This window comes from Haliotis rufescens, unplaced genomic scaffold (assembly GCF_023055435.1).
Source record: "Haliotis rufescens isolate VD_foot unplaced genomic scaffold, xgHalRufe1.0.p SCAF_32, whole genome shotgun sequence".
NCBI classification, from domain to species: Eukaryota; Metazoa; Mollusca; class Gastropoda; order Lepetellida; family Haliotidae; genus Haliotis; species Haliotis rufescens.
The window spans coordinates 82,237-94,015 of NW_025964024.1; the positions used below are offsets into that span (position 1 = coordinate 82,237).

The 11,779-nt window shown below is 40.6% G+C and overlaps 1 long non-coding RNA gene across 1 annotated transcript; it reads right to left on the reverse strand.

The window, feature by feature from the left end:
- Nucleotides 1-297: 297 nt before the first annotated feature.
- On the reverse strand, nucleotides 298-11,476 carry LOC125371965. The gene is made up of 3 exons (XR_007217924.1): nucleotides 11,432-11,476; nucleotides 1,154-1,941; nucleotides 298-810 (listed from the first exon to the last, which is right to left on the reverse strand). It is a non-coding gene; the product is annotated as an uncharacterized LOC125371965 (long non-coding RNA).
- Nucleotides 11,477-11,779: the final 303 nt, after the last annotated feature.

An 11,779-nucleotide genomic window follows, 5' to 3' on the forward strand; every position in this document is an offset into this window, starting at 1 on the left:
GCAATCCACAAACAATCACTTCACTAATGGCGAGCATTTACCAACCCGCGACAATCGTGTCATCTCCGGGATTCCCCTAGCAATAAACTCGCTTCTAAACTCACTGCTGTTCTACTGTCGGGTAGCCACAATGGCTAGACTGGACCCTTCTGGAATGGTTCATGCCATAAAAGTCCAACAACGGAACACTAATTAAGACGGGCCGACCTTGTGTTCATGGTCTGGTGAACACAGGTCAATGGCGGCTCGTTAACTCAAGATTCACATCTCACTGTTTTGATTTATCTCACTATTCTTTTAATATATTTTCCAACTTCAACTGAAACCAGGGCCCGTGTTACACGCATGGCACACGCGTGTGCAACGAGTGACTCACGCGTGCTCAACGGGTTGCACACGCGCTGCCAACCCGTTGCACACCAGTGTCATATGCGTGTCACACGCGTTCTCAACGCGTGTTAGGGGAATGAACTTTTAGGCAGTAGTGTACGTCCGCTGTGTACAAGTGCAGAAATTCTGCTGCTAATAAGTAAAGAAAACACCTTTTAAGAAATATGTTCGTTTTGCATCAAATATTTGTTTTGTAGTCGACTAGCATAACTTATACGTCATGCCAACATCTTACATCCCAGAAGGTATTGTTGAGCAGGGTGAGCGAGATTCCTCTCAATTTCTTCCAGGTCATGAGGTTTTGTAGGTAAACTGTAGGGTTTCGCATGATCTTCAAGGATTATTCTTCATCAAGTCCATCATTTCTTTCTAAAAGTAGATAGCCCGTCGCAACCATTCTGAAATGTTGGTGGACTTGACCTTTCAGGAATGAAAGAAAGAAAGAAATGAAACAAAACAGTACTGTACAAATATTTAGTAATGTTGGATTTAGAAAAAGTACCGCACATGCATTATGTACAGACTTACACAAGCTAAAACAATAGTATTCAGCATCAACTATTTTCCTTCCGATTAATCTAATTTCTGTATGAGCTTGACCAGATTCCTTTTGTTTACTGCTCTTTTCACAATCATGCTCTAATATGATAAAGTGATAGGACTTTGACTGCATCACAGATCCATACATACTCCAGCATGTATAGTGATAATTGCAATGTTTGATACTGTGATGTCAACCAATCTTACATACAGCCAACCTTACATGCATGACCTGCTGTGTCTGAACTGTCTCCGCTTATACTAGACAACATAAGAGAAGAGCCAGATCAGCTTGAGTTTGGGGTTCGGTTGTGTGACCTCAGTGCCAACCTTGGCTTCCCTGTAAGATGCTTCCTCTGACAATGCTCTCCTTGAATGGTGTTGGAAAGACTTATGGTTTGTTTGTTTTTTGACGCCGCACTCAGCAATATTCCAGCTGTATGACGGTGGTCTGTGAATAATCGAGTCTGGATCAGACAGTGATTGACTTCATGATCATTGAACTACGCAACTCGGATATGATGACATGCACCAAACCAAGTCAGTGTGCCTGACACTCAATTCCGTTAGTCGTCTCTTACGATAAGTAATGGTTGCTAAAGACAAATTCTAACACGGATCTTCTCGGGTCCAAAGAAGTCTCATATCAATCCGGGAGATAATCACGATGATGGGCTGTATCAGGCCTGCGTTGATAAGGAGGACGATGTGGAGAATGATCATGTCAACTATATATTATTTCATATGGATTGGAAGACTCTCGGGATGTAGGAATGTTTCCGTGTTGATGTGAAGTACAAGGACGACTTTGGTGAGCTGTCGACTGGGAATGAGATCTTGACAATGATCTTACACTCCATGACTGAGTTGAAATTGGCCCCGATGTTTCTCGTGATGACCTTGCAGTTGATCCTGATCTTGAACTTGATGTATTTTTGAAGATGGCACAGCTGTACATGACTGCAGGCAACTCAAACCCAGAAGGGTCGGGAAGCTGACACCTCTCCCTATCTGTGAATAGGAAACACGTTTGTTACTTAATAAGCTGGGCTAGCACTAGACGTAAATATATTTAAGCCAAACTGTTATTCAATTCTTGAAAACTAGAAATTAAATTTTAATTAATATACGTTTGCCCAAACTATCTCAAATGTATTTAGCCAGGTTGAGAATCGGTTAGCAATTGATGTAATTAACATTAAGATTTCCAATGTACACTAGGGTTTCAATTGATGAGATAGAAGGAAACACTCAGAACAAAATATCCTTTCCTGGCTTTAGCCCAGAGAATATATTTTGGTCTCGGCCCTCGTTAATCTTTATCCCAGAATTTGTCGACAATGGCAAAATGTTTGTGCTAGTTTAGTTAAGGTCTGTAATAATACATTTTGGGAAATATTGAAGTTAATCCTAAGGGAAATGTTCTTGAAGATTTGTATTTCCGATAACAACTTATGCATTGTCAATGATGGATCAATCCATATTTACATCCTGCTTTTTGAGTGAGTGAGTGAGTGACGTTTTACGCCGCTTTTAGCAATATTCCAGCAATATCACGGCGGGAAACACCATAAATGGGCTTCACGAGGCTACCCGACCGCCCCCCTGCTTTTTGAACGTATTCCGCTTTAGATCTATCACTGTCAACAGATCCAAATCTATTAAACAAATTCACATGGTCTGTCCATGATGACTTGTTTGAAAGCGACCATTTTCCTTCAAGTCTACCAGCAAATAATTCATCTGATGTTCAACTTACATCAAGGTGGAGTTTTACTGAAGCAAACTGGCCTATATTTCGGGAACTCTGTACTGAAGCCTGATATGTTCAATAATGTTATCGATCCTATTCAGTTGTTTTCGAATATGCTGATTGATGTTGCTGGCATAACCATTCCAAAGTCCTCTGCTAATCCACAAATTCAAAAACCATGGTTTGATTATGAATGCAAACAGGCTAGGAAGGGCAGGAAAAGAACGTGGAATATTTCCGCCGACATCCATCTTTACATAATTTGATTCATGTAAAAATCGTTCCTAGAAACAAAAGATTTGGAACAATTATGTCTCTAAGATAAGTCAATATCCAATATCCAAGTTGTGGAACATGACCGCAAATATTAAAGGCAGACTAGGAAGATGTTTGACAGTACATTCATAACAGGCAATTCAAGCTTATGTACTACGCAATGCACTGGTACAACATGCTTTTCTTGTGTGCATATTTTGGCTGTTACACTACCTTTGCTGAAAAGCATTACTGAATCTCCATTAAAATCCACGCATACTAAAGTTGGGCAATGTGCTTCTATAGTACTCAATAAATCATCAAAACAAATTCCTACTGATTCAACAGCTTTTTCAATTCCACAAAGCACACTATCGGGATTAAAAGGTTCAAGAGGTACTGTTCTTGCATGGAAGCATACTGGTTGACCATGGCTTACATATCTTACAAACACGGATTCGTGCTCCCACTCCCACTATCTTAGCTCCCATCAGTTAAAATCTGGCTTTCTTTATTTCGGGAATAAATTCCTTCTGGAGGGAACGTGCAATGGCTTTAATAAACTCATGTGCAACTGCAACGTTTCTGTACTTGTTTCCAGTGCCAACTCAAACACAGTCAAGTAGGTCTAAATTAAACTCAAAATGATGAGGTTTGTTTTTCCGGTAAGCAACATGGAATGCAGTATTGAATATTTTTTCTAATTTCTGCAGTGTCTTTTTGTCACAGTTGTGTAAAGCTTTTATGATAGGACTCACATTGTCAGTGCTACTAATGACAAAATAATTCTTGTCTCAAGAACAGAAAACCTCTGATTTGGCACTTAATGTTACCCTGATGAAAAAAGTCATGTATCCCTCAAAACGATGTTCACACAAGTCGTCGAAGCTTCAGTAATTGGCCTAGCCACTGTTAGCATTCACACGTTGACGCATGCTGCTCATCAGGCGTTGGAAATAACGTTGAGGCATTGCTTGCTATTCTATGACTAACCGCTGAGCCAGTTGCTGGAAGTTGACGACAGGGACGTGATGTGATCAAACTCGCCTCGCCAATTCATCCCACGCCTGCTCAATGGGTGAATATGCAAGCACATCCATGTGCGTTGTTGTCCTGGAACCAAGCTCCTGGTCCCATCCACCGTTTGGGTTGAACAATCTGATTGAGATTAAGCAGACCAGTCAAGTTTCTGTTGACAACGTACAAAGGGGTTCTGTGGTACAAGGATATCCCCGCCAACACCATCACACTTCCTCTTCCAAATGGTAGGCGTTGAGCAACGTTGACATCAGCAAATCTCCCTCCTTGTCGACGATAAACACGAGCCCGGCCATCAATGAACTTGAGCGAGAGGGTGTTACTCATCTGTTAACATTGTGTCTACCCACTGATCACGGTTACACCGGATATGACGTAGGCACCAATCTCGGCTAGCCCTTCTGTGACGGTCAAGAAGCGGTGGTCGGACTGCAGGACGCCGGCATTGCAAACCTCGGTCTCGCAGACGACTGCTAATGGTCTGGTCGGACATGTTGGTGCCGCTGGCTTCTCGCGCTGTTGTTGATCGGGGTCTTCCAGAACAGGTGCGATTCTGAACAGCAATAGTTGCCCTGAACCTTTGCCAGGGTCTGCCGATAACGATTTGGCTTACATTTAGACGCTGAGCCACAGTTCTCTGAGTTTGTCCTTCTTGTAGCCAGCCAATGGCCCTTCCCCTCTCTAGGATGCTGAATGGTCGTCGAACCATCCACAAATTTCAGGTGATGATGAATGAAAAATGCCCATTCCTCAACTTGGAATGCATTGAATGACACTCACACAAAACACGGGCAAATGGTGCATGAGCTGGCACAGCGGGTTTTGCGAGGCAGTTTGTCATTTTAGTCTAACTGACTAAGAAAAGGAAATCCCGGTTAAGTAAAACAGTTTCCAAAGATAAGTGTAATTATTACATGTCCCATACTACTGTTATGTCTATCGTCCACATGACAACCCAAAGGGGAATATTCTGACCCTATCTGGCTGAAAAAATACAATATTGATAACAAAATCCTTTGACCATTAACTTCTTTTGAGTAGTATATTTTTGATAATGTCATGTATTGTAGAAAGTAAGTGCCTTTTAATTTGGTAGAATGAATTTATAGCTGAGATTGTTTGTGGCTGTACCTTCAAAGGGGGTTGAAGTAAGTCCCATTTCATTCAAAGTAAACTGACGGGCAAAAGAAACTATACCAAAGTATTTTTTATTTAAAAAATATCACATCAGCACTGAACTGGATTTTTTATTGTCAAACCAAATCGCCTGAACGCAGCTTCATCATGACTGAGTTTAAAAAATCCTGCTTCTTCCCGAATATGGACTTTATCGAACTTTTCTCATTCAAAATGGGATGCACGTGCATCACGACAAAATGGCTCGGAACGGTATAAAATCCGCCAATCTGTATGTTTTACACCACAATCGTACCGACCACAACAGCTGACATGCCGAGACTGACCGCACAAGAGCGAGAGAGAGCAATTGGGATGTTGCAGTTGGGAGCACACCATGCCCATGTTGCTCGCATCTTCAACTGCACCAGAACAACGATAACGAGGCTGCAGACACGACTCACACAAACAGGTCGTACAGATGACAGGCCAAGAAGTGGAAGACCCAGGGTCACAACCGCATCTTACATCTACGCAATCGTTTCGTCACTGTGACGTCATCGGCAGCCACAGCCTTACATGATGTGGTCAGTAGAAGGAGTCTTCGACAACACGGTATTCGGGCCTACCGGCCTTTTCGCGGGATGACTTTGAGCCGTCGTGACCGACGTAACCGCCTCCATTGGGCAAGAATGGTACAGCGGTGGCAAAACCGGAACTGGCAACGAATTCTATTCTCTGATGAGAGCAGGTTCCAGTTGTATAGAGCTGATGGCCGTGTGCGTGTGTATCGTCGGAGAGGAGAGAGAACAGCCGAATGTTGTGTTCAGGAGACCGTGCCATTCGGGTGTCGAAGCGTCATGGTCTGGGGTGTACAACAGGGACCGTACGGTTGCAGGGACCGTACAACAGACCTGGCTGTCTTTGACCGTAATTTAAATGCTCAAGTCTACATCGACCATGTATTGCGTCCTGTGGTGCTTCCCTTCCTCCAGAGGAATCCCAGAGTAATCTTCCAACAGGACAACGCTCGCCCCCACATCGCCAGGATCTCCAGATACTTCCTAACTGCAAATAATGTACACCTTTTGCAATGGCCAGTAAGATCGCCTGACTGAACACCCATTGAGCACTTGTGGGACTATCTGGACAGACAAATAAGGGAAAGAAATCCCCCTCCGTCAGGCACTGTTGGAAGAATGGCGAGCCATCCCCAATGACGTCATCAGGGATTATGTAAACTCCGTGCGGCGACGTGTCCAAGCCTGTATTCAGAGCAATGGAGGCCATACAAGATACTGACAGTAATGCATTTGTTAAAAAAATGCGTTTTCTGTTTTCGTTCAGATGATTTGTTTATTTTGCAAATTGACATTTACCCCCTGTGTCATTCCTTACCTGATATTGAAGTTCCTGTAAATGCCACCTTTGTGGAATTTGAATCAGAACATTGTAAGATACATTTTCTTTCCAACTCGCAACACTATATTTTTGTGATATATATGATAATGTTGTCAACACCAAATCAGTGTTGGTATAGTTTCTTTTCCCCGTCAGTTTATTTTTCATATCTCCATTGTTGTATTCGCAGAATACTTGTTGGTATTAACTGTTTGGTTTAACTTACTTACAATCGCCAGAAGCCAGAGCAGACAGACAGACAGGTTGATTCAGTATTAGGGCCATATGGCCTAAAATACAATTGATACTATTGGTTGGTTGGTTGGTTTGTTGTTTAACGCCGCACTCTGCAATATTCCAGCTATATGACGGCGGTCTGTAAATAATCGAGTCTGGACCAGACAATCCAGTGATTGATATCATGAGCATCGATCCACGCAATTGGGATCGATGACATGTATCAACCAAGTCAGCGAGCCTGACCACCTCATCCCGTTAGTCGCCTTTTACGACAAACATAGTCGCCTTTTACGGCAAGCATGGGTTGCTGAAGACCTATTCTATCCCGGAATCTTCACGGGTCCAATTGATACTTACTCATAATATGATGTCACGTGCATTAACATGTCAGATTTATAGTCATTATTCAAGAAGGGGAGATATGTAGATCTTAACTTGGAATACTTTTAACACTTAAATAAGACTTGTAATTCATCTTCAACTTCACTTCTGTCACAATTGGTACAAACACTGTTAACAGCATCAATATCTTTCGATATTTACATTAAAATTACGTAATGAGATTCTAAATTTACAAAACAATCTTATTAATGACTTATCTGGTAAGACAGATAAATACATTTCCTGTTGAAGATGTGTCTTTAGTTTACTATAATTGCTAAAATAATGCGAAGATGAAACAGTTTCGTTCCAGTGTTGTGCAAATATATCTTTCACCCGCTGCTTAAATATTCCCATAAACACTTGAATGTTTCCAATATCCTGTGCAGAGCATGGAGAACCATGCAGGAAGTAGCTGTGCCGTTGTCCCTAGTATGGTGGCCTAACTTTGGTTACTGGTGATCAATAGCCCACATTTATATTTTTTAATACTACTTTGAGAACATTTTTAAAAGGAAATTATCACTAAAAATCACAATATAAAACTAGGCTGAAGACCGTCAGCAATCAAAGTTAGGCCACCATACTAGGGACCCTTGGCCGAATGTATTCATGGGTAATCGAGGAACATAGTGTATACAACAAGCACTTACACAATGTTTTTGAAGAGGGATGAAACTCTTATTACACCAAGTTATGCTTGATAAATTCAAATAATTCATTTTGGAAACAGTTCGCTATTTTGGTTGAAAACACGACATTAAATGATTCAGTTAAATGTTGTTTTTTCGTTAATTCAAAAGGTTAAAACGTAGTATACGTAAAAAGGAAGAGCCATACCAGTTGATGACAGCACGTGAAACGATCCACACTGTCTGTACTCGATGAAAACAATCAGCCAGGTCACGCATAGTAGCTAACCGTTTAATTTGCGGGTACTTTGGACTTCATGGACCTCGAGTATACAAGCTGTTGTTCAGTGTATGTGGTCTGTATAAGACCCTTTCGCACGGGTTCGACCCATTCTGTCTTGTGATGCTATACGGATAAACTACAAAAAAAGACATGATCTGTTCGACTAAGTGGGTGAGTGAGTATGGTTTTACGCCGCTTTTAGCAATATTCCAGCAATATCACGGCGGGGGACACCAGAAATGGGCTTCACACATTGTACCAATGTCGGGAATCGAACCCGGGTCTTCGGCGCGACGAGCGAACGCTTTAACCACTAGGCTACCCGACCGCCCCTGTTCGACTGATAATGAAGGTATGAAGCAAGAAAGAATATCTGGTGAAGACCTATTCTGCCAATGGGAAGAATTCTCCTTTCAGATAAGCCGTTATTGCCACAATTCAATATTGAATTCATCATGATGTTAAAAACTGCGTTATTCATGGAAATTACCGCCGTTGGCCAATACAAGCAACCAACCATTCCACAGATTTATTCCAAATTCTTTGTTGCAATAATGATAACACACATTATAGTTTGTCAGTTAAAACTTATATAGAGCATTATCACACGTTAATGGGACATTTGCGATGGTAATTCACAACGACACATACTTTTTACTACCATCGACTACAACGTATACGTATGATAAATCATTTTATGTGAAAGAACCTGATACATTTAAAGAGGTAGCGGTTCTGCCTGATTTATATGTCAACGCATGATAAAGTGAACTAAGACTGCAGGCAGATGTGTCCCGAGTTGACGGTGGCACCACTGATACCAGACCATCAGTCAGTATTGGTCAGAACGGTCATGGAGATCTTCTGGATGATGTCGGGGGTGTTGCCATTTCCAACGGGAGAAAACACATGCAAAACAGTGGTAAATGTACTGCTATAATGATGTAGTGTGCATGGATATTATGGACAAATGAACCGTAACAAAATACTGCACTCAAAGAAGACTACTGACCACTGAGTCTTCCCCATCCGCTGATCGTGCATGTTTGTCCGGCATTGCTACCAGAAGCCAGATTGACGGTTGCTACCAGAAGCCAGATTGACGGTTCCCACAGCTGAACTGTTTGTGTCCATTGCGGTTGACAGTCCTAGGACTGCGATGTCGCCAGGATAACCAGCAGCATTACAATCGTAGTTTGGGTGCTACACGAGGCAACAAGAAACACTGTTCATACAACGCATGCCATAGCTGAGACGGTAACTACTATTTACGTATACGTACTGGTTAAGCTTGTCTTCACACTATTGCCACTTTATCCAGGGTCTTGCTATTCTATACTAAAACATCAGATCTTATTCAGGGGACAGTCTATGATCAGAACGCATTTTTTCACGCGTGCAAGCACTGTGTCGGATACGGATATTGTTTATTGTAATATACAACCACCATCGGTGGCACATGAGCATAAATTATAATACAATTCATGTCACGCCAGAACATACCAGATGGCTTATACATATATTGTATCATATAATACATGTCTATCAACTAATTATTTTGTGAAATGTATCCGTGGGTATGAGGTCTATATTTGGACAAAGAATTACATAGTACATTGGATAGTTTCATGGGTCTACTATTAAAAGTTATTTTCTGCCAAAATGTTGTCTTTGGCTTTTAGATCTTAATGTAAACACTTTTGAGTTTACCTTATACCATCAGTCAGGTGTTGAGTTTCTTAATTGCCTAGCCAACGTTGTTTGTGATATTGAAATTTTCAAACCCACATATTTGTTTAATTCTGTGTTAAAATAGAAGCAATCAAGACATCTAAAGCAGAAAGGAGGCAGTCAAGAGGCAATTGTGCAATGCGTGATATTTTTAATAAACAGTACATAGCCCTTTCCGTTTTCAGTCAGTGAGTTAATGCTCCTAACCATTCTTTTATTTCCATGTAGATTTGTTTCTATGTGAGTGAATGAATGAGTGAGTGAGTGAGTATGGTCTTACCCCGCTTTTAGCAATACTACAGCAATATCACAGTGTTGGAGACCAGAAATCGAACCCGGGCCTTCGGCGTGACGAGCGAACGCTTTAACCACTAGGTTAACCACCGCCCCTATTGCTGTGTAATACATAAATATCAACTTTCTGTAACAAAAGTTTGTCTTAATTGCTGGACATTCTCCAAATATAACAATATTGTTTGTTTAAACGTTAACGTCTACTGTATTAACTGCATACAACAGCAATATAAGTTGGACACACATTAGAATGTCACTTTCCTGTTGCTGTTTAATATGTATACGAGTGGATCCAGTTTCAATCAAATATGTTTCTGAATAGGATATTGAAAAAAAGAAGTGGGGATAAATGTTCTCCTTGTTTAACCCCAAACTTACATGGGAAATACAAGGATGAGGTACATTTTGATCTTATCTTTTATTCTGTGTCCATATTCTTCACAATTTAGAAAAAGTTCCTTGCGTGACAGCCATATGTAGTTGTGAACAAAATCCAACTCTTCACACTGACTCAAATGCTTTGGTAAAATCTATGAACGCACAGTGCAGTGTTTTTCTTTCCAGCGGATGAGATATTTACTAATACTATTTATAATAAATATATTATCCTCTGTTCGAAAATGTTTTCGAAATCCTGCTTGAGAGTTGAAAATTATATTATTCACATCCCTGCATTTACTTAATCGAGAATTTCGAATACAAGTAGATAATTTGTCTACAACACGTACGGCAGCCATAGTGATTGATTATAACAACTGTTTTGCGTTTGATATAAAAACAAGAATGCACCCTGAATCTTTCGTTCACATTATCAATCATGGAGTGAAACATTGATACTACTTCCAGAACCCCCAAAACACTTAGCTATAAGGACGTTCGTCACTGAAGCTCATGTTGTGCGACGTTAACAAAATACAGTAAACTATGGTTATAACGAACTCAAAGGGACCACTAAATTTAGTTCGTTAAAACCGTAGTTCGTTCTAAGCATATATACATCATATATACAACAAATAACCAGGACTAAAAATAAGTTCGTTGTATCGGTCAGTTCGTTATAAGCGTGTTCGTTATAACCGTAGTTTACTTAAATGTATTTCTATGCACTATTGGAGAAGATAATTAGCAATCACATTTTTGAAAGTATGACGTTATAACAGATGAATACGTTAGGAATAATTACTTCTCAACATATTTTAACTGCAGTTTTCTACTTCCTGTGTTATCATAACACATTTGTAGCTGTTGGAGAGACAGTAGGCGGCTGTAAGGGTCTAGATTTTATTATTAGAAACACGACCATAGTATGACATTAGCTCGTTCTTTATGTAACTTTCAAATAGATCAGAGACATTTGGAATAAGAAAACAAACTTACCGGCAAAGGTACAGAGAAGGATGGTAAGAAGTGTGTTCATCTTTGTGGATCGAGATGAAGTGACAATGTGTGCAGTCAGGTAGTCTATTTTACAGATCGGGGCTAATCATATGTTCTTCTCCCACTATCATAAATGTGCCATTGTGCATAAAGTAGGGAAAGTGTGCAACTATCGAGGAGGTTTATGGCTCTTTATAATTGTAAACGTCAGCATTATGCAAAAGCTCCCTGACGATGCCTTGCGATGCAACACTATTTCATAATATCAATTATGCTAATCCCATTTTTGTACCAGTAGGCATATGGATTGGACTATGTGTCTTGGGTAAAATATGGAGGGCAGTTGAC